Source organism: Gorilla gorilla, chromosome 2, assembly GCF_029281585.2.
Source record: "Gorilla gorilla gorilla isolate KB3781 chromosome 2, NHGRI_mGorGor1-v2.1_pri, whole genome shotgun sequence".
Taxonomy (NCBI): domain Eukaryota; kingdom Metazoa; phylum Chordata; class Mammalia; order Primates; family Hominidae; genus Gorilla; species Gorilla gorilla.
The window spans coordinates 179,752,622-179,780,358 of record NC_086017.1 but is presented as its reverse complement, the minus strand read 5'-3'; the positions used below and the strand labels follow the sequence as shown (position 1 = coordinate 179,780,358).

The following is a 27,737-nucleotide window of genomic DNA, read 5'->3' as shown; positions in this document are numbered from 1 at the left end:
AGATAGATAGACAGACAGATGGATCTCAGAATTTTAAAACTAGAACTTAAACAATCTTCTTAATCTAAGGAAATAGGTCCCTACCCTGTTCTCAAGCTTACCTCAGGCATAAACATTTTAAAATATGATTATAAAGGTAACATATTACTATAGTTACAAGATGGAGACAACAGGAAATAATTTTTCAAAAGGAAATTAAATATCCCAGAAAGCCACTCTTGGGAGAGACTCTATGTTAACATCTTGGTGTATTTTTTTTTCTAGTCTTCACACAAAAGTCTAACACTTTTTATATTTTCCCAAATTCTTTCCCCACATAATCTAGTAAAATTCCCTTCAAGTTGTTTAGGCTTTCAAAACCTGCAGCATCGCAACCACTTTGTGAGGCAAATGGATTCAAAATCCAGGGAAGGTGTGCCTAAATGTAGGTGAGGAGAGTAGATTAGATGAAGAAATGGGTGGAAAAACCCGTTTATACGACTCCTAGGGCCATGGTAAGAAGAAATGCATTACTATCGCGATATACTATTCTACTTGCCATAATTTAAAGTTAGAAAAGATTCCAAATTAAAATAATTTTGTGCAGAAACAAAATTCTAGGAGGCTTAGTTATTCTAAATGACTAATTCCTGAAGACGCTAAGATTGTCTTGGCATCGCTGTAGAATTTTCATAAACACAGGGACATTGACTGATTGCATCCAAAGATACATCCTAATCACTCAGAATAGAATTCACAGACCACAACAAATAGTTCATTTGACTAATATTCCTGAAGTCACTCGGCACACTACCATTTGCATATTGTAAAAGATTTAATGAAAAATTCATAGAGGACTTGATTACACTAATGACTTTGGTTATATTGGGCCTTTCTTTATAAACCTGGATAAAGTAATGTTAATAATACTAGCCTACTTTTGTGCCACGCTTTACAACACTTTCAAATGCAGCCTGTTTTTTAAACAAGTGCTGCTGGAAGGAGAATTAGCAGATAAGATATTGGTAAATGAAGGAATTAGGGTAATTTAATGCATTGGTTCAGATCTAAATTTTTTTAGCATATTAGTGTTTTGCCCAACCAAGTGCCAGCAGCTAAATGTACACTACACAACTTTAGGACTACGTACAATGCCTCCCTTACTCCATATTCTTCCTCTTAACTTGGGTTAACCAAATCCATGCTCTTGGAAGCACATACCCATTGCACTTTGTATATTTTGACCTGCCTTCCATAGCTCAAAAGCCTCAATCCTTCCTTACCCCCTTTTATCAAGCCAACTTCTCTCTCTCTCTCTTTCTCTCTCTCTCTCTCTTTTTTTCTTAAGGCAAAGTTCTATATTTACTGCAGAACTGATTTATTAGGATTTCATTTGTCTTTGAAATTGCAATAGTATTGTTATGAGTATGGTCATTTTAGATAGAGCTCAGGTTATAAAGTTGCATTTGTTTTTAGTATTGTGCCCTTATTTTCATTAATTATTTTTAGGGCTGTGAGGTTTTCTAGGAACTCATATTATAGTAGAAATACCCGTACATTGTGTTTTTTGTCTTAACAAACTTATGAGGCTCATAATCTTGTGAAATGAAGCTTCATCACCGTGACTGACAATAAATGAATAAATAAACTTATGAGGTAGGCAGGGATATTTCCTCCATTTCACAGATGAAGAAACAGGTCCAGAGAGCTTAGATGTTCATCCATCAGCACATGGCAAGTAATGGTCAGAAAGAGTCTGGAGCCCTGGCCTGCTGATTCGTATTCTAATGCTCTTGATACAGTAACACACTCAACATTGTTAATAACTATCTGCATACATTGTTTTATTAATTATGACCTGCCTTATAATGTAGTTTCACAGATTTAAATTAGTATTTCAAAATTTGATGCTTATTTTTTTTAGGTGTTCAAGACTCGTCTGCTTAGCTACTCTTATTTGTGACTCTCTTGAATGCCTTAGAACATAGTAGAAACCCTTGCTTTTATCCTCCATTCCCCACTCCCATCTTGTCCAAAAAAAAAAAAAAAGAAAGAAAGAAAGAAAGAAAGCACAGTACATCAGCTGCATTGCTGAGGGATTGAGGTCTTAAAAAGAATGCTCTAATTCACAAATAAAAATCCCATGATTGCACATTGGTCCTGGTGTCTCAGAAGACTAATGTTTGCTGGAAAGGTATTACAGGCCTGGTTAAAATGGGCATGTGAATAATCAGATCATCCCCAAATACAGCTACATAGGATGATTCATTATAGATTCATCCATGACTATGCAGTGCACATTTACTGAACACTTTTCATGTATGACACATTTTTAGGCACTGAAACACAGAAACAAACATAACACAGCCCCTGCCCTCTAGCACAAAGGAAAAAAAGACTGGTAAGAAGTTCCACTAGAAAGGCTTGGAAGTGGTTCTCAAAATTAATGGTATCCAATTTACCTGGAGGGTTTACTAAAACCAATTGGTTAATAAAAACAAAAAGATTGTTGGGTTTCACATTCTAAGTTTCTGTTTTTTTAAGGTCAAGAGTGGGGGCTGAGATTTTGCATTTGTAACATTCTTTTATGTGATGCTAAGGCTGCTGGTTACTTAACCTTTTAAGCTTTCATTATCTGTATAAAATGGACCTCAGTAATAGTGCCTAACTCATAAGATTGGTTTGAGGATTTAAAAAATTGATAACAAAGAGCCTAACACATAGTGAGAAGCCAATAAATGTTAGCTTCTAATATTATTTTCATTATTATTAAGGTGTTTTAGGAGGATCCCTTCAAATTATCTCTCCTAATTCAAAATATTTGAAATTTCTTTACCAAAGACAAACTGATAAAAATTAAATAAAATTCTGAGAGAGTTTACTTTTAGTAATACTAAGAATTAAATCAGCAATAACCTATTCTTCCCTTATTCTGCTTTTGATACGGTGGAGACCACTGGGCATCTAAGACGAGTTGATAAAGGTGAAAGTATTATCCCGAGGAGAAGATAAAAGCAACAACAAAAAAGAGCTTGAAGTAAAATAGTCAACTTAAAAATCCTCTTGTCTGTCCTATATCCCCACTTAACACACACAAATTTCCATGCAGGAACCAGAACTCCATTACACTTTGCCTGTCTCTGTAAAAGCCATTATTATTATAATAGCAGAATCATTAAAGAAGGAAATATTGGACTCCTTTTTTCAGTTGTAGGTCTGCTGTTTCAAAACTCAAGCTGTGTCCAGTTCTGTTACATGACAAGCCTCCTGAACATGTCCTCAGCAGGACATGAAATAAGTTGAAAATAAGGTTATTGGAAAAAAAAGTACAGAAAATAATGATTGATCGCCCATGGAAAACAGCTGCTTCTTGTTAGCAGTTAAACAAGTGCTCTCTTGCTGGGTTTTGAATTTTTTTTTTTTTTTTTAGACTGAGTCTCGCTCTGTTGCCCAGGCTGGAGTGCAGTGGCACAATCTCAGCTTACCACAACCTCCACCTCCTGGGTTCAAGCGATTCTCCTGCCTCAGCCTCCCAAGTAGCTGGGATTACAGGCATCCACCACCATGCCTGGCTAATTTATTTTATTTTATTTTTTTCATATTTTTTAGTAGAAACAGAGTTTCTCCATGCTGGCCAGGCTAGTCTTGACCTCCTCACCTCAGGAGATCCGGATTACAGGCCTGAGCCACCACACCTGGCCAGGTTTTGCAGAAATCTTAATGCTAAATACAGAGACATTCCAACAAAGGCATATACGGTACGAAAAGAATACAGAAAATGCCTTTCCTTAACAAAATTTCTCTGAAACTTCAAGTACATAAAAATCTCTAAACAATTAATACCCAAGCAAGGTGAGGCCTGCCTTAGGCCAATTAAAAAAATGGAATATTTATTACAGATGGGTTCTTTACTAAACATAGGACAATACAGGAAAAAAAAAACTAAATCAAAATTACCTAAACATTAGATAGCAGAAGCAAACTAGTATAGTATCCATGTGATAGATTATTCTTTTGTTTGTTCCTTGCTAAAGGTGTGATGCCCTATTCAAGTATACAAAGAATATGCTTTCATTGAATTTGTGAATATCTCTTCTAAGTTTACATTTTATTAATGATGCTCTAGGCTTTAAAAAAATCAAAGAAGTCATTACATGAAAAAGATACTTGCACACACATATTTATAGCAGCACAGTTTGCAATCGCAAAAATGTGGAACTAACCAAATGCCCATCAATCAATGAGTGGATAAAGAAACTCTGGTATATATACATAGGATGAAATACTACTCAGCCATAAAAAGGAATGAATTAATGTCATCTGGAGAGACTTGGATGAGATTGGAGACTATTATTCTAAGTGAAGTAACTCAGGAATGGTAAACCAAATATTGTATTTTCTCACTCGTAAGTGGGAGCTAAGTTATGAGGATGCAGAAGCATAAGAATGACAATGGACTTTGGGGACGCAGGGGGAAAGGGTGGGAAAGGGTGAGGGATAAAAGACTACAAATATGGTGCAGTGTATACTGCTCGGGTGATGGGTGCACCAAAATCTCAAACATCACCACTAAAGAACTTACTTATGTCACCAAACACTACCTGTTCTCCCAGTAAACTATGGAAATTAAAATAAAAATACTACGATCAATTAGGAATATAAAGATTTAAAATGTGTCATTAAATAAAGTACCTAATATTTTTAAAAATCACTTTGTTTCAGTGAACAAAAATTTACAAAAAATGGAAGCATACTTTAATTCCTGGGTGACATTTTTAACCACTGTTCTTAAAGGGTTGGATTTTTTGCAGTCTCCTGGTACAGAACTCACAAATGATGAGCATCAACTGTGTATTCTTCACCACTTTAAAGATATTGCTCCATTTGTTTTCTAGATTCTACCATAAAAAAAAAGTATGGCATTTTAGCCATTCTGTCTTTTCAGCCTTGCTGATTTTAGAATTTTTTCTTTATTCCTGATGTTCTGAGGTTTCACTAGAGGTGGTATGACTTTAATTACCTCTACAACAGTTAATCTTCACTTCTAATCTGAAAGCACATATCTTTCTCTAATTCTGAAAAAAAAAAACATTTTTTAGCTGTCCTCTCTCCAAACATTCCTTCTTTGCCATTTCTCCTGTTTCTGAGACTCCTAATACCCATGTACTGTAACCCCGCAGTAGATCATCTGTGTAGCTTAACTCTTCTTCCATATTTTTATCTCTATGTAATTTGGCTGTGTGCTATAAATGAAATCCTCAGCATTATCTTTTGCTAATTCTTTCTTAAGTTATATCAATACCTATATGCACAATTTTGACACTTTTGATGCCTCCTCATTTTTGATTCACAGTTGCCAGTTTTTGTTTCATTAATTTTTTAGTATTCCTTTTTCTGTCTTTTTGATGATTTTGACTGTAGTTAATTACAAGCCATTTATTACTATTATTCACTTGTTGATGAAACTAAGTTCATCTTCTAATGTTGAGGGTTTCTTTTTTAAGCTTTTTTCCTTGGCATTGATTTTTGTTTGTTTGTTTGTTTTTTGTTTTTTTTTTTTTTGTTTTTTTGGGACGGAGTTTCACTTTTGTTGCCCAGGCTGGAGTGCAATGGCATGATCTCGGCTCACTGCAACCTCCGCCTCCCGGGTTCAAGAGATTCTCCTGCCTCAGCCTCCTGAGTAGCTGGGATTACAGGTACCGCAACCACACCCAGCTAATTTTTGTATGTTAATAGAGACAGGGTTTCACCATGTTGGTCAGGCTGGTGTCACACTCCTGAACTCAGGTGATCCACCTGCCTCGGCCTCCCAAAGTGCTGGGATTACAGGCATGAGCCACCGTGCCCAGCTGGCATTGATTGTTTTCTATGTGCCTTAGAATTTTAGTTGGCAACTTCGATTTGCATAAAAGCATTTTGTTTTCTTCTGCTCTCTCTCTGAATTCATTCCTCCCTTCTGTCATTTTGCAGCTGCCTGCATCTGGACGCTCTAGGAGAGGTATTGCATGAGGGCTATGCATTCTAGAAAATGGAACTAACTCAGACTGTCTTGGAACAATCGGGTGGTTTGGCCTGGTTCTGAGTCCTTCTCGCCATCCAATGTATGCAAATTAGAACAAGCAGCTTAAGTCAGCCTCCTTTCCTAGCCCCTAATTCCCTGCAGTGAGTTCTGCCCTGGTACCCTGACATTTTGGGTTGAACTGTGTCCCCCACAAACTTATACATTGAAGTTCTAACCTCTAGTATCCCATAAGGTGACCTTATTTGGAAAAAGTGTCATTGCAGATGTAATTAGTTAGGATTAGGTCATATGGAAGCAAAATGAGTTCCTAATCTAATAAGTCTGCTGTCCTTCGAAAAAGAACACCATGTGAAGAGAAAGACACTCACACAGGGAGAACGCCACATAATAATGAAGTCAGAGATGGAGGTGATGTTTCTGCTAGCCAACATTCAGCACAGATTGCCAGCAAAACACCAGAAGCTAGGGAAGAGGCCTGGAACAGATCCTTCCATAGCACCTTCAGGAGCATGGCCCTTCTGGAACTTTGATCTCAGACTTCTATCCACTAGAATGATGAAACAATAAATTTCGGTTGTTTAAGCCTTTATTTTGGCAACCCTAGCAAACTAACATATCTACCATATGTGGGGTTCTTTAAGTCTCTGTTAGGAGTTTTTATGCCTTGACTCTTTCCAGAAATGGAGCCCAAAATATCTGAGATTTTAGCTATGTCCGTCCACATCCACTTACAACTCAGTGATTCTGTTGCTTTTTTGTAACATGAAAAAGTCTTTTTTTATCTTAATTTTTTTAGTTTGGCTTTTTAAACCTAATTTTAAAAATATATTTTATTTACCACTAACATATCTCTGGACAGAATAAAAGAGCTTAATATGGGAACTCACATTACAATAATTCCCCAAAATATCTATTTTCTAAGAATTATATAAGAAACATATATTCTTTTATAAGTGTAAAAAGGATTTTAAGGAAAAAAGACACATTTAACAATGTATATTTTGATCCAGGTTTTAACAATATTTTATAGAGGAAAGAAAAAAATATGAAGAAAAGAGAAAGTGAAGAAGCAACAACAACAACAACAAAAAAACCATCAAAAAAGGAAGTCCATATTGCTCTAAGAGGATAAGTCAGGGTTCTCTAAACACAGATTCCAAGGAGCAGGAAAAATTTTTTTTAAATCAATAATGAAAAATCGATTGCTATTTCTATTTTCCTTTGATTACTATTAATATTTTCTAATCCACTGTTATAGATATAATGGTTCCCTTAAGTCTTTCACTGGCTAGCTTTCACCCACGTCTGTTTAGAGAAAAAAATTGCAACACTAAATCAGAGCCCCTAAGAAATGGGTGTGGGTGGCACCAAGTTTCCTAGTAGGTCTTTTAGGAAGCTGGGTGGAAGGATACACTTTGCTGCCTGGAGACCAACATTCAAATGCATTTGTGCTATTTTTTCTGATGAACAGCTTGCGCTGTTAAAATAAACTGCTAATACAACCTTTCAATGATTCCCCATTCAGAGTATCTGCAAACATCAGCCATGGCCAATAAACCAATCAAACAGTCTAAAAAATTGTAAACAGAGTTGAAGTCAGTTTGTAACATACAATTAAAAATATCCAACAAACCTAGGATCTAGGTCATGCACATAAAAAATAGACAATAATTATATAAAGCAAGGGCAATTGAATTATCTCCCACACAATTCTTATCACATTTTTATTACACATTTTTAAAAAGCATTTCGGGTATATAAGCTAACACATTTTCAATGTAAATTCTTCATTGGAGAGATTATAAATATCTTTGCACAAGATGTTTATGGGGTAGGTGTCATTGTAGAAAGAGTACTAGATTTGGAGTAAAAAACAAACTGTGGTGCCGTAAGTTATTGATCATAAGAAAATTTTAATCTTTCTGAGTCCTCTTTTCCTCAGAAGTAGAAGCAGGAATAAAACCTCTTTCCTTACATGGTAGATTATGTCAATAATGAAGTGTTATTTAACAATTTATTTACATTACTATAAAAACATGGGGAGAAAAATGGCTGAAGAACAGAAAAAAAGTAAAATTCAGCAAAAACGAATTATCTCCTTGAAAAGTAAAGACACACCATGGCATCGTTATTTCAACTTGTGAAAGAATGTATACGTGTCTAGTCATAATGTGCAGGCTGACTTAAGTGCATGGCTTGGCCTCAGACACACTGGCCCTGATCTTTTTGCTTCATGTTTTGAATCAGTATGGTGGAGTCAGAGGTTTGAATAATATTTGGTTCACATAAAGGGTCTGATGAACCAAACCCACATAGGTTCAACTGAATTCCTATTTACAGATATATTAGTGGGTAAAAAACCTTGGACTGTTCTTTTTTCACAGTGAATCATGTTCCTGGTGAGTAGATCTATTCAAGAAATCAAATTATAGATGGGAAAGTAGCCTTTGCACTATGAACAAAGAAAGTCATGAGCCTTTACTGCCATCAAGCTGAACAAGCCCAGTGAGACTTGCCCTCCTCTGATGGGCTGGAAAGCAGACTCTTCCTTGGGCAGAATCAGAAACATTCAATCGGCCAATATTTATTTTCTATGAGCCAGCAATTTGTTGGACCTTAGGTAGTATACAGATGTATGGAAAGGACGCTGTACTCAAGGAATGTTGAGTCTAATAAGACAAACATGTGAACCCCTAACTATAATAAAAATAAGATTGAGTCTTGTGTAGATTTTATGTGAGTGTGCAGTGAGTGATGGAAAAAGAAATGAAAGGAAGCAGGCCAGGTGTGATTGCTCACGTCTGTAATTCCAGCACTTTGGGAGGCTGAGGTGGGCGGATCACCTGAGGTTGGGAGTTTGAGACCAGCCTGACCAACATGGAGAAACTCTGTGTCTACTAAAAATACAAAATTAGCTAGGCGTGGTGGTGCATGCCTGTAATCCCAGCTACTTGGGAGGCTGAGGCAGGAGAATTGCTTGAACCGTGCAGGTGGAGGTTGCAGTCAGTGGAGATCACGCCATTTCTCTCCAGCCCTGGGCAACAAGAGCGAAACTCCGTCTCCAAAAAAAATAAAATAAAATAAAATAAAGAAAGGAAGAAATGGAAGGAAGAAGGAAGCAAACGTTGGGGCACTAGGAGTGTCAGAAGAGTAGGCATCTTCCATACATTTTCCCATTCAATGTAACCTTCCCAACAGTTCCACGAAGTAGAGATATCACCCATATATTAGCTATGGTCAATTTGTCCTCAGGAAATCTAGAGAAGATTAGCTCCAATAGTCCTTTTGCCATTAGTTGACAGGGGCAGTGGATAATTAGGAAATTATACCCTCATTTGTGGGAAGCTGAGAAGTCCTGCTACAGGGCAGACAGAATGGTATGAATGTCCTTGCTGCACTGATGTTTTCATTTATCCTAAGTGATAAATCAGAAATATTTGTTTTATGGAATGTAATAATTTTTTGTTATAATATTTATAACTATAAAATTTTAATTATTTAAGCACCTCCCTTCTCCTCCCTTTATTCTCCAAAGTGTCCTAGTTTAGGCAATCAGTTTAAGTGGAGCGGTGTCCTTGTGTATGGTAAATTCCCAAGGTTTGTTGTCTCACTCCAAGGGAATCAAGGACACGGACACATGAGAAATGGGTTTAGGAGCGGAGGTTTAATAGTCAAAAGAAAAAAAAAGAATAGCTTTCTCTCCTGGGAGAGAGAAGTGCACCTGAATGGGGCCTCCGGCCCCAAGGAAGAGTGCACAGGATTTTATAGACAGGCTTGAGAAGGCAGTGTCAGATTTACATAGGGCCCAAAGATTGGTTGGACCAGGTTTGATGTTTACGTAGCATGCAAGGAAGCTGGTCACCCTACCCTAATCTTTTATTATGCAAATAAAATCTCTACTTGGCCATCTGCCATGTTGCCTGCTCCTTACTGTGCATGTGGTTGACAAGGAAAGGGGACAATGGCGCCGCCATGTTGGACATGCCTAGTCCCAGTTAGCCTTTCCTATTGGCACAGCTGCCAGCATTCAAGCAAGCTAGAAGCTTGCTTGTCTATGTCTGCAGGTTTATTTTACACACTGCTTTTTGTTATAAAAGAAATGATTTGGAGGCTGCTTTTTATTAAAAGAAAAACCTTACTGAGGACTTCCTTACCTTCACTATCTGCCTAAATCATTTCTTCTTAACTCCTATATCATTACAATTATTCTATTCGGTGATCCTGGTACTCACCTGGCCTAAGTGCACCTATGCAAAAGTGTACAGGGATACTATTTGAATCATTGCAAATGTCCTTCAAGTTCCACCCAGCCATGAGACCCAGAATTTCCTCTAGCGATGTTTGACTGTAATAGGGAATTGCCAACTAGTTCTCCAAACCTTAGCGAAGATAAGAACAGACTTCAATTTTTAGCCAGGCCAAGAAACTCCAAGCAGCTACCTAGGCAGGCTTAACCTGTCATCTCACCAACCTCACTGTAAAAAGCAGGATTTTATGCCATGAAATCTCTAAAATTATTTTATTATTATTATTATATTTCATATTATTTACTTTCCAGAAAGAAAATAAGAATATTTCCTGAACCAAATTTTGAGAAACATTAATCAACGTTTTAGTTATAAATTTATTCATATAAAAATGTTATAAAAAATATATATACTTAGTAACACCCTTAATAAATTGACTTCATTAAAAAGAGAAAGCTCACATTAAGTCAGGGTATGCCTAGAAAAGTTGGGTTATGTCCTCAGTTACTTAAAAAGATATAATAATAATAACAATACTTGGGAATAAGTGGTTCCAAATTATAAATCAGGTGATAGATCCTCCTAAATGATTCTAAATTACTTTTCTCTGGCTTTAGAAAAAGAACAACAACCTATATATGGAGATAAATCCCCAAATTGTCTGATGCCTCATTAGTCTGAAAAGAAACGTTTTGACTCCATTATATTTAAAATAGCAAACTATAATTAGCATGAACTGAGCAACAATTTTTTAAAAAAGACATTGTAGGCTTAATCATAGAGGATATCTTCACTATAACAAGCAGGAGTGAGCCGTGCATAAAGCATAATTTGAAAAGTCCAGGTCTAACTTGGCATATGGAGATACCATATAAGCCAGTGCTTGAAATATAACAGTTGCAATTAACAGCCTGGGAGTAATATCCAAAAAAGGAAACAGATATATCAAAGTCAAAAAACAGGTCCTGTAATTATTACTTTACTTGGTGAGGAGGCCAGGTAGCTCATTGCTGTCTGAGTAAGTAAGTAATTCTTCCAAGAAGACTACAGGGAAACCTGTCCCTTATTGAATTGTACCCAGGAGCCCAGGATGTTATTTTATCTCATTTTGTCCCCCTTCTCTCATGAAGGATTACATAATCATTAGGGATAAAACAAGAGAACAGTGAATGGAAAGAGACAGAGAGATCATTTCAAATATGATATGTTTCTTACTTTAACCTACCTCTGGCCTAATGGTCTTTGGAAACTTAAAATAATTTTAGAGAAATCATAATGAACAAATACATTTAGGAGTTAGACATGTGATTTGGTATAATAAAAATGAACAAGAATATATTATTGATGTTAATTTCAGTTCTGTAATTCCAAGTCCTAATATTTGATCCAAAATGGCTTTCATGACTTAAATTGTATACTAAAAACTAAGAATATTGTCAAATTTACTGCCAATCTGGTGTTAGATGTTTAAGCTATATAACAAAGAAGACTAATTCCACTAATATGTTTAGTAGAGAACAATGACCAGTAGCAAGTATGTGAAGTCTTTTTGTGTATATTTAAAAAAAATTTACTATGAATGCTAGTGGTCTAATTACCATAGCCTGGTTTTCTTTCATCACAGTTAATAATAAAACATTCTTGCATGTTTTAAATTTAACAAGTTTATATTTTATCAAATTTTTCTCTCTGAATAGTTTTACTGGATGTAAAATAATGTTAAAATTTGAGAAAGCACAATAGTGCCATTTTGAAAATATTTTGTGTTTATTATAAATGTATCCCACGTTCAAGGTAAGAAAAAAGTATAAACAGTGCAGAGAAGAAACAATTGAAAATAAAAGTCTCTCTCTTTTAATGACCCTCTCATATTTTCCCAGACCCAGAGGTTATAATACTGTTAATAACTTCCTATGAATTTATCCAGATACCTTAAAATACCAGTTCTAACACACACATACACGCAAGGGTTAATATAGTGTAGACAATTTTTCATCTGTACATAAGTATTTTATTCTTTTTGATTATTACCTTATGTTTAAATTTGTTAACATTTTTTATTAAGGCATGAAAGTCTAGGTAAGTAAATACCTTTGCAAACAGGTCTGAGGCACAAAGGATATCCTCCCTGATAAAGAAGCCAATGGAAAAAAGACAATTACATATCTAAGAAAATCACAGGTGATGATTTTGCTCATTGTCTTTTCTGTGAACATTATGTAGGCCAGAGGCTCTGGCTTTTTTATTTTATAGAATATAGTCATTTGAGGAAACACTACTGAGCAAGGTGTCATTCGTAAAACATTTGTGTTTTAACAAGCCAAGGGGTATTTTTATTTTTATCAACTCCTCTCATACAGAATCACTTAGAAACACTGGCATTTTCAATGAACTTCATATTTGAGGAAATGAATACAAGCCCATACTTTGAAAATAGAACAAAATGCAATTTTGTTTGTTAAATTACTCGAAATAGCAATCTAACTGATTTTTGAGTAATTGAGCTTCCTTTTTCTTCAGCTACTAGTCTTTTAATATTAAACAGCCCCACTAACATTTTGTAGATAATCATGCCTAAAGTAGTGCTTAAAATTGGGCTGTTAATGAGAGTGCTGACAGATCTGAGGTTCTTGCAAAATCTATTATAGAGTGTTTTAAAACTTTATTAATGGTATATCAGATGGGTCCATAAAATACAGGTATGTTTCAATACAGAATATGACTTTTATTAGTCCTCTCATGAAAAACGGCATCAGTTTGATTCGAGATGGCAATAAAAAATATATAGCCTGTTCTAGGGAGCTCCATTTTCCCAGATCTTGAGATTTGTGATTAGCAGGCAAAGAATTTATATCACATAGCGGGTAAGGCAATGGACAAAGTAAGATTTACCATGCTAAAAGTTTCCATAGAAAGTCAAATCCATACAACCTGGCTGATGTGGCATTCCTCCTGATATTTCCTTTAAGCGCATTCAAGGATTACATACACACATTTTTGATGCTCAGTATTAGGAACGAGATGACCCATTTATATATAATAGTTATAGTAGGTTATAGTTATATAATTATAAATATATTTATACATAATAGTTATAATAGATTAATAGTTATGTCTGCTCAAAACTACCAGAAAATGTCTGCGAGTTCCACACCTTCTTTAAGATATCTTAAGAAAAAAAAGAAGTTAATGCCATTGTAATTTAGAATATGTTCAATTTTCTTAACTTTCTGGGTTTTTTAACAAAATAATTGCAATATCCTGTATGTTATGACAAAGATTCCTATGCTTTTAGGTTTATATGCCAGGCATATGCTTCTGACTTTCATAACACTTACTCCCCCATCCCATTCCCACCTAAAAATACATTCCTTTTTCAAAAACAATTATTGTTTTATTTTGTTTTAGGAACTGATGTTTATTTTTCATCAACCTGATTTCCATCTTGTTTAAAAGTGTTTGTAGAAAAATGGCTTAAGACATTCAGTGGTTGTTTCTACCCATTCAGTGGCCTAAGCAGTGGCAGCTGCAGACCAATTTTCCATGGTAGGCTGTGTTATGGTCTTCGGTAGGGAACTGCTGAATAGGCACAGAAGGCATCCGCATGCCTTCAAACCAGACTGCAACCTCAGGTTGAGGAGCAGTAAACTCAGGAGCTGGAGCAGTCCTTTCACCCTGAAATTCCTCCTTGGTTACAGCTTTCTCAGAAGCAGACTGCCCTTCCTTATAAGGGTCTTTGCAGAAGTAGAAATCAGACATGACCTTCCATGGGTGTTCACAGGAGATGGTGCCACACATGCACAGAACTTCCAGGCCAGCACCCACCATATCAGACCCACTCAATGAGTTCCCTTGTTGTTGCCTGGATGGCAATGTCCACACAGTGCAGAGAAGAATCTGTGTTACACAGAGCAATGGTAGGTATGTTAACATAACATGCTTCTGTGAGGGGCTGGTGGTCAGCTCTGGGATCAGTAAGCACCAGAAGACATGGCTCCCAGAAGGCTGCCTGGATTTGGATAGTAAAGGTTCCAGAAATAGAGCCATCAGCAACAGGAGTGGCTCCAGTGGCAGCAGCAAACTTCTCCACAGCCCACTGGCCAGTATTCCCTGAGGACATGACACTGATATCTGTTGTTAATGGCAACAATGGCACAAGCTGCCAGCAGAAGCTTCTCCCAGGTCTTCTTCAGATTTATGGTGTAGATGCCATCACTTTTCTTTTTGGAAATGTACTGTTGCATTTGAAAGTCAGGTTGGTGCCATCTAAGTGGGTTTCTGCTGCAAGGAATTTGAGGACATCCTTCTTCATTTGCAGGACATTAAAGACTCTGGACATGATGAAAGTTTCCCTTTAATCACAATGGGAATCCAGAACAATGTGGTATGGGCCCCTCTCTGGGTAGCAAGGAAAGCTACTATTATCTTCTGAAGCAGAATATCATAGTTGTTTTAGGTCTATTTTTAAGAATGCATAAACTTAAACTTAGGAACTCAGACATTAGAAATTAATTATGCTTGCTGGGCATGGTGGCTCACGCCTGTAATCCTAGCACTTCAGGAGGCAGAGGCAGGTGGATTGCTTGAGCTCAGGAATTTGGACCAGACTGGGCAACATGTGAAAAACCCATCTCTACCAAAAATACAAACAATTAGCCAGGCGTAGTGGCAGGCACCTGTGGTCCCAGCTACTCTGGAGGCTGAGGTGGGAGGATCCCTTGAGCCTGGGAGGCGAAGGCTGCAGTGAGCCAAGATCGTGCCACTGCCCTTCAACCTGGGTGCAGAGTAAGATAACGTCAAAAAAAAAAAAAAAAAAAAAAGAAAAGAAAAGAAAAAAGAAAAAGAAAAAGAAAGGAAAGGAAAGGGAAGTTAATCATGTTTTCCAGGAGTCTCCTGAGAGAATATTTCAATCATGTCTACAGACTAATTCTTAAATTAAAATTTAATATAAAATTTGTATTGTGCTGAATTCTGAGAATACTTCCTTAGTATTTAAGAAGTGAAATACTTGGTTAAAACCTTACCAAATCCCATCTCTTCCAATGGCTTTACTCTGATCTATTTTGTGCCCATTCATCCTTTCACATACCACTCAGTATAAATCTACTACATGCCAGGTCTTGTGCAAGGCAGCAGTCTGGGCTACTACACAATTAAGGAATGATCCTCACCTTCAAGACATCTATAGTCTGATGAGAAAGACAATTTAACAGATAAATGTAATACACCATCTGAAGTTCTAATAGTAAGTTTGTTCAAAGAGTTCTGGGATCACAGGGAAACAAAAGGACTAAACTTTCACTATACACTAGAGAAAAAAAAGTCCAGAAAAGTTCAGAGAGAAGATGGTTGTGAGCTGGTTATATTCCCTCCATCCCTGTCTCCCCACCTTCAACCTGCCATTAAGCCTCTCTCCCATCATTCTATCCCTTCCACTTTTAAATGATAATACCACGTGGTTGTTAAGGAGCTTTCCCATAGTAAATTTCTCTACTGTGTGATCACATTCTTTTTTTTTAAATAGGAGTTGGGGAATATCATACTTTCTGATAGTCGAAGTTACAATCAGGTTATTAATGACTTCAGAAGGAGAAATTACATTTCTACCCACCCTAAACTTCAAGATCTGTCCTAATATCTTCTGCTTTTTCTGTAGTAAGATATATTTTGAAGATCACTCCTCTGATTATTCCCTTGGCTAGGTTCCAGGTTCAATGGCATTTAGGAAGACATTAACATACCATCAACCAATTATTTCAGGGCATCAAAAAATTTCACATTTGCAAAGACCTTTGCTATTGACATCTCCTTTTCACCGTGACACTCAGTTTATTCTCAAAAAAATCCCGTCTCACGCCTGTAATCCCTGCACTTTGGGAGGCAGATCACGAGGTCAGGAGATCGAGACAATCCTGGCTAACACAGTGAAACCCTGTCTCTACTAAAAATAGAAAAAATTAGCCAGGCTTCATGGCAGGCGCCTGTAGTCCCAGCAACTAGGGAGGCTGAGGCAAGAGAATGGCATGAACCCGGGAGGCAGAGCTTGCAGTGAGCTGAGATCGCACCACTGCACTCCAGCCTGGGTGACAGAGCAAGACTCCGTCTCAAAAAAAAAAAAAAAAAAAAATCCTTAAGTTTGTTTGGGCGTATGTTATTATTTCCTTTTTAGAGATGAGAAAACTAAGATTCTCCAAGTACAGTAGCAGAGACCGGACTAGATTCTGCGGCTATTTTCTATCTCCTCATGATGTCTTTCATGCACGTGCCCAAATTAAATTAGTTCCAGGACTGATCATTACTGCAGAAGGAGGGTTTAAAAACTCTAGTCAATATTTTTGAATATCTACAGGAAGTAATAGTCCTAGCACTCAAAGTATTAGAACTGTTTCTTTTCTTAAACGTATATCTTACATACATGCTAATATTTGACCTATGCTTTTAATTATTTAGTGATCATAGGAAGTAAATTCTTACTTTTGATTTTAATTGAAAAAAATCTTGTTGAACAGCAGTATGATTTTTCAGCTCAATAAAGGCTGAAATATCTAGCCTCAGACTTCTTTATGTGTATATGTGTGTGTGGCCAGTTGGGGATGCTCCGAGATTACCAAATATAATAATAATTATAATAGCAATTATAGTTATAATGAATATTATAATAGTGAGTTAGAAAATTATTTTCTCCTAATAAATCAATGAGTGAAAAGAAAGCCTATGTTAATATGAACTATGTGTTGTTAGACTATAGTGACCGCTGAAGAAGAATTTATATAACACTATTATCAAAAACAATTTTCTTCCACAGAAAGTTGTGTAGAAGTCTACCAAGTCTCATCAAGAACAGCAGTTTCTAAAGATAAACTTTAGACAACAACCCAGTGTCCCAAATGATTAGGGGACATTTGATAAAGACCAGATAAAATGAAATAAATTATAATCTTTGCAGCAAATCATGAAAACTGGCAAAGAGAAGAACAACAGCCATGTAGAGAGGCCCTATACCTTAAAGAAACTATTGACAATAACTTCTGCATCTCTAATCTTCCACCCAATGATTTATACTCAGGCAAGTCTGAGGTGTCATCTGGGAAGTTCTGGCTAGCTGCCACTGAAGACTTCTCTCAGGATGAAATGACTATGATGAATTCTCTTCAATCTAAGGGGGCCTTGTCACTTCATTTTATCTCCTTGCTGCAGACGAATAAGTAAAATCAGAAAATGACCTAATGGTTTATAGGTCTTAATGCTGCATTATCATGATTAGCCAAATAGAAATCGGAAAGTTGGTTGTCAAGCATAGAAACTGCATTAGTTGGCTTTTGTTGTAATAACAACCCAAAGGCTAAGGGGCATACAACCACCAATATCTTTTCCTTGCTTAGAGGTCTCAGGTTGGCTGTCACTCTACTCAGCTCTGTACATCATTCTAGGACCCAGATAAAAGAGTAGACTCTGTCTGGGACTTGCTTTCTTTATGGCACAGGGCAAAGATGGAAGAGTTCATGCTAACCTATGGACTCACGTTTAAAACATCTGCTCAGAACTGGTGCTATATCACATTAATTGCTATGCTATTGACCCAACCAAGTCATAAGCCCAAGTCAACCAATGGATGGGAGAAATACCTTTGCCTTCAGGGGAGTACCCAAATCTACATGTATTTATAAGGGACGAAGGACACATTTTTATACCTCTCTTATGGAGCACAGGAAGCATAGCTGGGAACTGTGCTTATTGTTGATTAATTGCCTCCTATCTCCAAGTTCATTATTTTTGCCTTCACTGTGAAAATGGATCTGGGCCCTTTAATTTCCCTTTGTCAGCAGGCACTATGTTAAAACTTGCCAGTAGAGGACAACGGAAAGACATTGTAGAGTAAGCATCATCCTTCCTGGCTCCAGTGTACTTTTTCAGACAGGCTCCTGATGCCGCTTCTCTTGTTCCTGGCTCCCCTAAAGCAGACGACTTCTCTAGTCTGGCTCTTGGAGCCTGTGTAGCCTTTTCAGTGTCTGGCTCCCATAGTTCAGGTATCTTCTCCAGCAACTGGTTTTCTCAATGTGTCCAACTTTCCCAGCACCTAGCCTTTGAAATGCCCTTTCTCCAGCCCTTGAAAGGCCCTTTCTCCAGCATTATTCGCCGGCAGTGTGGTGGCTTCTAGGGTTTACAGCTAGGTTGCTACTTTGCACATAGCTTCTTCAAACCCATCTTCTACAACGCGGCAGCTTCTCTGGTGCTGGGCTCCTGCAGCACATGTAGTTTCTTTAGCACCTCACTTGTGCAGTCACAGGTGGCCAGCAGCATCCAATGACCAGCAACTTCCCGACTCTCCCCTTGGGCAAAAGATAATTTACCTTGAACAGTTTTCTCCCACCCTCTAGACTGTAGATTTCTGGCAAGCTCAAGAAGCCCGATTTTCAAGTCCTGCTGGTGCGGCAACACAGTGACCTCTCTGCCATTCAGTGAACCGTGGTCGTACCCTTTCCAACTAGGTCTGGATCTCAGCCCTGGGGGAGTCTCTTCTTTGGGTGAAATGGAATCAGTTCATCCCTAGAAGGTAGTAGTTGAAATCCTGTATTTTTTTAGCATTCTCTTTATTTCTTATAGGCCAGTTCCTTATTACTCCAACCTCCTGTTATAGTTAATTCTTTATATTAAATTTCCCATGTTCAAATTACTGTGCAGTTTCTTTCTCTCCTGATTGGACCCAGACTGATGCAGGAACTATAATATAAGCTATCACAGAGATCTAACAAATGGAATCAATGAGATGAAACTTGCTGTTTAATGGGATAAATTAGCCTAACATATTCATTTGCACATAGGACAGGGATTCTCAAAGTCTGTTGGTTAAGGCTTCATCTTTCCTGGGCATTCCTGGGTGTTTTTTTCTCTTTGTACATCTCTGTATCTGACCACACTTGATTGCCAGGATCCTTCTTAAGCTCTATGAATACCATCAGATTATAGTCAGGCTCTTTAAGCCTCTCTGAGAACAGAATTAATTCTCCTGATTTTTCTCCACTTGATTTTGTGTTGAATTTTAAAAGACATCTAATTTTCTTTCTTTCTCCAAAATCTTGAGCTTGGCCTACTGGCTCTCTCACTTAGGCCAGTATCACATACACATTAGAAAAGACCTATGAAGAACAACATTTTGAAAAGCACCAATCCCTTAAAACTATAATTGCTACATCTCTGTTCTGATAAGCTTAATAATCTATGATAACTACGAACTTAATTATCAGAGTGTGTGAAGTATACATAGAAATCCAAGGATAAAATTTGTATAAGCAGTTCTGTTAAAATAAATATCATATATCATACAAAATCATGTAAATTTTTATCATTTAAAATTTATTTTCTGAGAACCAGCACAGCAAATGTAAACCATTTTATTGGGCAAAAAAGAACCTAACTTGCACTTTATTATTTATTTATTTATTTATTTTTGAGACAGAGTTTCACTCTTGTTGCCCAGGCTGGAGTGCAATGGCGTGATCTCGGCTCACTGCAACCTCTGCCTCCCGGTTCAAGTGATTCTCCTGCCTCCCTAAGTAGCTGGGATTACAGGCACCCACCACCATGCCCAGCTAATTTTCTTTCTTTCTTTTTTTGTTTTTTTTTGTATTTTTAGCAGAGATGGTGTTTCACCATGTTGGTCAGGCTGGCCTCGAACTCCTGATCAGGTGATCCACCCACCTCAGCCTCCAAAGTGTTGGGATTACAAGCGTGAGGCACCGTGCCCAGCTTGTAACTAGCACTTTAAATTAATATGTGAATATATTTTTTGCAGAAGTATTTGAGACTGCAGCTATTCCTCTCAACTGAAAAATGAGGAAGTCAAATAATTATTTGAGAAAACACATAATGTTTTATTTTCTTGTCTAAAATCTCCTGTAAACTGACTACTGATGTGGATAATTGATGACAATAAGCTCAACATGAATATATTGAATACAAGGTAGGTGTCTAACACTGGGATAGAACTGGGGAAATCTAAGAAATGTTTTTGGGAGAGACACAGAAACAAAGAAAGCCAAATGGAAAACAAGGTTACCTTAAAGCTGTGCATAAAAGGCCAAGTAGAATCCATGGCTGCTGTAATGTGTGATAAAATTTAATTGCTGCTTTTGCTTTGCTCTCTTCTAGCCTCTAATTTGATATAATCTCATATCTTACTAGATACCATAGGTTCTCTGTGTTAGCTATAAGGTTCAGAAAAGTAGTTTTTATGTGGTCATTATAACCTCTAAAAATCTTTTCCTGGCCTCTTGCACAGAATTCCAGCTTTCGAATTACACTTAAAATTGTAGATTTACGCTTGTGAATTACGGCATTTACAACCTGAAAGAGACTTTGAAGATGTTCCATTCCTAATGTCTCATTTTATAGATATGCAAATTAAGGCCTAGAGAAGTGAAGAGATATATTCTGGGTTATAGAGTTGGTGGTGAATCTGAAATCACTAAGGTTTCATAATGCCTACGTTAGTGATCTTCATACTGCCTAAAGTCATGTGGACAAAAAGAGTGAATCTGTTTTGATATCAGAGACTACTACTTGTAAAAATGAAGACTTGAATAGCTATAACTGAAAGAAAAAGGCTGGCCAGGGGGCTGTCTTCATGCTATGTGTTATGCTGACAATGTGTGGCTCCTCAAGATCCCTATTTTTACCTAATTTAGGAACTATTACCCATATATGGCATATTCATCCTGATATAAACAGGAGCATCTAATTAACACTCTGAGATTCTGAGTGTGTCTCTGTGTATCTTTTAAGCAAAATATTTTTCTTTCTTTTTTTTAAGCAAACATACTTTTTTCTTTGCTTGCTTACTTATTTGTATATAAAGAAACATTTTTTTAAAAAAAGAGAAGTTGTTGCTCACTTCTCTTTGCAAACCATCTGGCAATTTCATTTTCCAATGACATCAAACAAAACGGAAACAGTAAATATAGTAACAGGAGAAAAAGTAAAGACAGTTCATCTCATCAATGAAAGAACTTATTTACAACCAGATTTGAGCAGTGCTAAATATTATACTCCAAAAGCATAATTAATAGTAATATTGAGGGGAAGTTTCCATCTTTATACTTACTTCTCATTAATTTGAAATTGACATAACTTTTGATTTAATGGGAAATAGAAACCAGCATAAAAAGAAAGTCTAGGTTCATAATGAAGATAATAAGCAGATTCTGCCAGATGGCAACATCAAAACCTATGGCAGGGCACATACAGAAATCAAGTACTAATTTTCAAATAAAAAAGGATGAATAAATAGGTCTTCATCATTTTTATATAATCATTTTTCTATAATGTTAGGAAATTTCATAAGATACATCTGGTTGGTATGTGATATTTCTGTTTAGTGCTTTTAAAGATGCACTTATTCTACATACTGCATTTGGCATTTCTGCTATCAATAATAGATTTATTATTCATCATCATCTTACTTAAAGAGACTTTGATATGTCCCCTTTCCCTTGGGTCCATTGTGTCATCAGAATTAACTGATTCTTCCCTCTTTATACAACTTATGGATATTAATAGCTAGGCAATTTCACTGGCCCATAAATGGTATCCCTGTCATTTCCATGTCTTTTTATCTTTCTATAACATCCTATGACTCATGCCCAGAACAACTTTCAGAAATCACATTTCCACCCTATTATTCCTCTACTCAGATATCCTCCATCAGAAACCATATTCTTACCCACTTACCTAGGGGATTTACCTATTCAGTTGAAACTATCCTCTGTCTAGCCCCAATAAATCATCCACTAGTTCCCTGAATATACTCTCTGCCCTATCCAATAAGTTTTCTATTTCCAGAATATGCAATTAAGCCATTTCCCAAAATGCTCTCTACTAAATCCTTGAGTTTTAAACATTTTGCTTTTAAAAAATTTCCAGATGAGTAGGTTGCGAAAATTTTCTCCCATTTTGTAGGTTGCCTGTTCACTCTGATGGTAGTTTCTTTTGCTGTGCAGAAGTTCTGTAGTTTAATTAGATCCCATTTGTCAATTTTGGCTTTTGTTGCCATTGCCTTTGGTGTTTTAGACATGAAGTCCTTGCCCATGCCTATGTCCTGAATGGTAGTGCCTAGGTTTTCTTCTAGGGTTTTTATGGTTTTAGGTCTAATGTTTAAGTCTTTCATCCATCTTGAATTAGTTTTTGTATAAGGTGTAAGGAAGGGATCCAGTTTCAGGTTTCTACATATGGCTAGCCAGTTTTCCCAGCACAATTTATTAAATAGGGAATCCTTTCCCCATTGCTTGTTTTTCTCAGGTTTGTCAAAGATCAGATAGTTGTAGATACGTGGCATTATTTCTGAGGGCTCTGTTCTGTTCCATTGATCTATATCTCTGTTTTGGTACCAGTACCTTGCTGTTTTGGTTACTGTAGGCTTGTAGTATAGTTTGAAGTCAGGTAGTGTGATGCCTCCAGCTTTGTTCTTTTGGCTTAGGATTGACTTGGCGATGCGGGCTCTTTTTTGGTTCCATATGAACTTTAAAGTAGTTTTTTCCAATTCTGTGAAGAAAGTCATTGGTAGCTTGATGGGGATGGCATTGAATCTATAAATTACCTTGGGCAGTATGGCCATTTTCACGATATTGATTCTTCCTATCCATGAGCATGGAATGTTCTTCCATTTGTTTGTATTCTCTTTTATTTCCTTGAGCAGTGGTTTGTAGTTCTCCTTGAAGAGGTCCTTCACGTCCCTTGTAAGTTGGATTCCTAGTTATTTTATGCTCTTTGAAGCAATTGTGAATGGGAGTTCACTCATGATTTGGCTCTCTGTTTGTCTGTTATTGGTGTATAAAAATGCTTGTGATTTTTGTACATTGATTTTGTATCCTGAGACTTTGCTGAAGTTGCTTATCAGCTTAAGGAGATTTTGGCTGAGACAATGGAGTTTTCTAGATATACAATCATGTCATCTGCAAACAGGGACAATTTGACTTCCTCTTTTCCTAATTGAATACCCTTTATTTCCTTCTCCTGCCTAATTGCCCTAGCCAGAACTTCCAACACTATGTTGAATAGGAGTGGTGAGAGAGGGCACCCCTGTCTTGTCTGACAAAGGGCTAATATCCAGAATCTACATTGAACTCAAACAAATTTACAAGAAAAAAACAAACAACCTCATCAAAAAGTGGGCGAAGGACATGAACAGACACTTCTCAAAAGAAGACATTTATGCAGCCAAAAAACACATGAAAAAATGCTCACCATCACTGGCCATCAGAGAAATGCAAATCAAAACCACAATGAGATACCATCTCACATCAGTTAGAATGGCAATCATTAAAAAGTCAGGAAACAACAGGTGCTGGAGAGGATGTGGAGAAATAGGAACACTTTTACACTGTTGGTGGGACTGTAAACTAGTTCAACCCTTGTGGAAGTCAGTGTGGCGATTCCTCAGGGATCTAGAACTAGAAATACCATTTGACTCAGCCATCCCATTACTGGGTATATACCCAAAGGACTATAAATCATGCTGCTATAAAGACACATGCATACGTATGTTTATTGTGGCACTATTCATAATAGCAAAGACTTGGAACCAATCCAAATGTCCAACAATGATAGACTGGATTAAGAAAATGTGGCACATATACACCATGGAATACTATGCAGTCATAGAAAATGATGAGTTCATGTCCTTTGTAGGGACATGGATGAAATTGGAAATCATTGTTCTCAGTAAACTATCACAAGAACAAAAAAACCAAACTCCGCATATTCTCACTCATAGGTGGGAATTGAACAATGAGAACACATGGACACAGGAAGGGGAACATCACACTCTGAGGACTGTTGTGGGGTGGGGGGAGCGGGGAGGGATAGCTCTAGGAGATATACCTAATGCTAAATGACGAGTTAATGGGTGCAGCACACCAGCATGGCACATGTATACATATGTAACTAACCTGCACATTGTGCACATGTACCCTAAAACTTAAAGTATAATAATAATAAAAAAAAATATTTCCAAACATGTTTGAAAAACACGTTTGGAAACTTGTGTTAAACAAAGTGAAATGGTTCCCCTTTTGCCTGATTTAAGAGAGCTTTAGCATGTAGTACTCTCCAAAATTATTTGACCATGGACCCTTTTTCATGAAGCCAATTGTTTGATACAGTGTGTTTATATGCACACACATATGAACATTTATGTATTAAAATCTTTCTATTTATCTAAATTAAAAGCTTCAGAAGAATTAAATATATGGTTAGCATATAATCCAGCAATTCAACTCTTAGGTATACACCCAAGAGAAATAAAACTTATCTACACACAAAACTTGCACATGAATGTTTATAGTAGCATTAGCTGTAATAGCCCAAAGGTGGAGACAAACCAAATGTCCATCAATTCACAAATGGATAAACAGAAAGTGCTATGTCTACACAATGAAATATTATTTGTCCATGAAAAGGAATGAAGTACTGATACAACATGGCTGAACCTTAAAAACACTATGCTAAGTGAAAGAAGCCAGTCACAAAACATTGCATATCATATAATTCCATTTATATAAAAGTATAGAGAAATCTATAGAGACATAGAGTACATTTGTGGTTGCTTAGGGTTATGGGAGTGATGGGAGTGGAGGGAAGTGATCCTAAAATGCATAGGGATTCTTTTTGACATGATAAAAATGTTCTAAAATCTACTGTAGTAATGATTGCATATATTTGTTAATATACTGAAAACTTCTGAATTTTACAATTTAAATGGATGAAATGTATGGGCTGTGAATTTTATGTCAACAAACTGGTTTCTTAAAATGTTTCAGAATTGCAGGCACCACATTTCACACCATTTTGTATCCCTTCTCTATGGCTGTATTATAATTAGCAAATGCTTAATTATTATCTGACACATTGCAAGAATGAGCTGACAAAAGCCTTTTTACCCAGTGTGGTCGCTGGATCAGCATCATCTCAAATCCCAGGAGCCTGCTAGAAATGCAGATTCTTAGGCTGATCCCACACCTGCTGAATCAGAAGCTGCATTTTAACAAGATCTAAGGTGATTCATATGCACATTAAGTACTGAACTGTAGTATCTTCTAATTGTTGAGTACACTAAGCTTTTACACAGCTATTTTGCTTTCTCATGCCTTAGGGTTTTTTACAGGGATTAAATCAATTCACTTTTAATAAAGACAGCATCTAATGAATTATAATTAACCTAATTTTCCTAGCTGCAGTTTTAATTTGTTTTCCAAAGCTCAGTCAGGCCACCAAAATGTGATGATTATTTAAAATAAAAGAAGTGATATAAAAGTAAATAGATCAGTGATTTAAATACAGAAAAATAAATATAAAATAAATATATTTAAAAATAAATATATGTTATATATTTATACAGAAAATTTAATTACAAAAGATTTGAATACATAAAAATAAATATAGATATAAATATATTTTAAAATAAATACAAAAATAAATAGATCAATGATTTAAATACAGAAGCTTCCAGTTCACTTGTTCAAAGTTATACAACAGATGATTTTAAATCAACGTATTTTCTCACCAATGAAAATCAATTTATAAACAACTTTTTTCTTATTCTTGTCTACATTTTTTTGATGGATTACCACAGGGGTCATCTTAGTCATGCTAAAAAATTATTAAATATACATCAAGCAGAGAAAAGACATTTTGTTTGCACATCTCATCTGGATGGTTTATGCTATTGCTGAGACCGCTATAAGATTTGAAGTGTCCCACTTCAGTAAGCTTGTCAGAACTACAGAACTTTATAACTTAGAAACATGTGTTTGATACGGCATAAAGTATATATGTATAAAATGCATTCCTTTACATGATTATTCTTGTCTCTCCTCTCTCCTGCCCTTCTCCCCGACCTCCCATGCCCACACAGACAGAGAAACCTAGGGTATCTTAGTTCTGCTCTTCTCTATCCCAACCCTGAACTGGGAGTCACTAGGACCCAGTGCCAGTATGAGACCAACCAAAGCTAACACCTGTTCCCTTCCTATGTGTGTTCCTAGCCAGCAATGACCTCCTACAGTATGCAGTTCCCTTCAGGTGGTCTATTACTTGAGTATTTTCAAATGGTTTTATACAACATTAACTGCCTTTCTCATTCTGCAAGATAGACTTAAAAAATCATATTTGAATGACAATAATTAATTTATAATCAACTACTCTGTGTATTTTGATAAATAATCACAAAAGCCTGTGATTTTATACAATGTTAGAGACCTGCTATCTTCCTTATTAAAATGAGAACAACACTTTTTAGAAAAGTTCTCCAGATTCTTTTCATATATCTTTCCTATTTATAGGAAATGTGAAATATAAGACATTTGTATTTGTAATAGCATAAAGAATTCTGTATGTTTACAATATTACTATTCTTAGGAATATACTCTTACCAATGAGATACTCATAGAGAAGATATAAAGTAAAAATACAAATAAATATGCATACTCTCAGAAGGTTGGGTTTACCAGTAATACATGTGGAATACACGCATCAAATGCATCCATTGGGACAAATAAAAAGAGTGCTATCCTTTCATTATGATCTAAATTAAATTCAAGGAAGTACAGACCTGGCCTGTTAACAAACTAAGAATTGGAATTAATAATAAAAACAGAAAATTAACTTGAATTTATGAACTACAGTATATAGTTTTTTTCAGAAATGAGTACCTTCATTTCTTTCTATGATATCATATGCTGAGGGTGACTGGTCATCAGAAGGCCACTAAAAATACAAACACATGAAAGTCAATAGCAGCAAAATAACAAATCAACTTTAACTGACTTATTTCCTGATTAAAAATCACACATATGTATTCATAGGCTCCCTTAATAAGTCCTTATTGCAAGAAAAATAAGTCTCCATTATTTAAAAATTGATGAAGGAATTTCTTATAGCAAGAAAATTAAAGTCAGTCATCCGTAACTACTTTTATGATAGTAATAGAAAGGAATATGGATCTTGTAAGGGCAGGAACCAACCCTCTACATTTCAGAAGTCTAAAAGGATCATGCTTTAGAATACAGGATCACACTGATCTTTTGGTAGGTATGATTTCATAATATAAAAAATACCTACAAGGTAAACACACATCTGAAGAATTCAAGCCAGGATGCATCAGTTGGAAAATATTTCTGGGAAGTAAATATAATAATACAGTCTTTTAAAAGTATCAGCTCATTTTTAAGACTACTAAACAGAGAAACTAAAAAATAATTGTGAATGAAACTAAAAGTTTTATTCTTCAGAATATAAAATATTTTATGCTTCCCAATTTACAATAAAATTTAAGGACCATGAGCCAAATTTTGGTAAGGAGGTATCTTGCTGCTCACCACATTCAGACACCTTCACACAGCCATTTGCCCTGATTGGCTGCTTCTGCTTCATTGTTTTTGTAGTAAGAGTGGCATGGGCTGCTGAGGCAATAAGAAGCCTTTTGATGTCTTGCTTGT

At 36.3% G+C, this 27,737-nt stretch overlaps 1 protein-coding gene and 1 pseudogene across 2 annotated transcripts in view; both read right to left on the bottom strand.

Moving 5' to 3' along the window:
• LOC134758113 (fibulin-5-like) overlaps nt 1–27,737 on the bottom strand; it is a 459,088-nt gene that overhangs the window by 115,905 nt on the left and 315,446 nt on the right. The gene's annotated exons all lie outside the window — the stretch shown is intronic.
• On the bottom strand, nt 13,728–14,587 carry LOC115933995 (small ribosomal subunit protein uS2B-like; annotated as a pseudogene).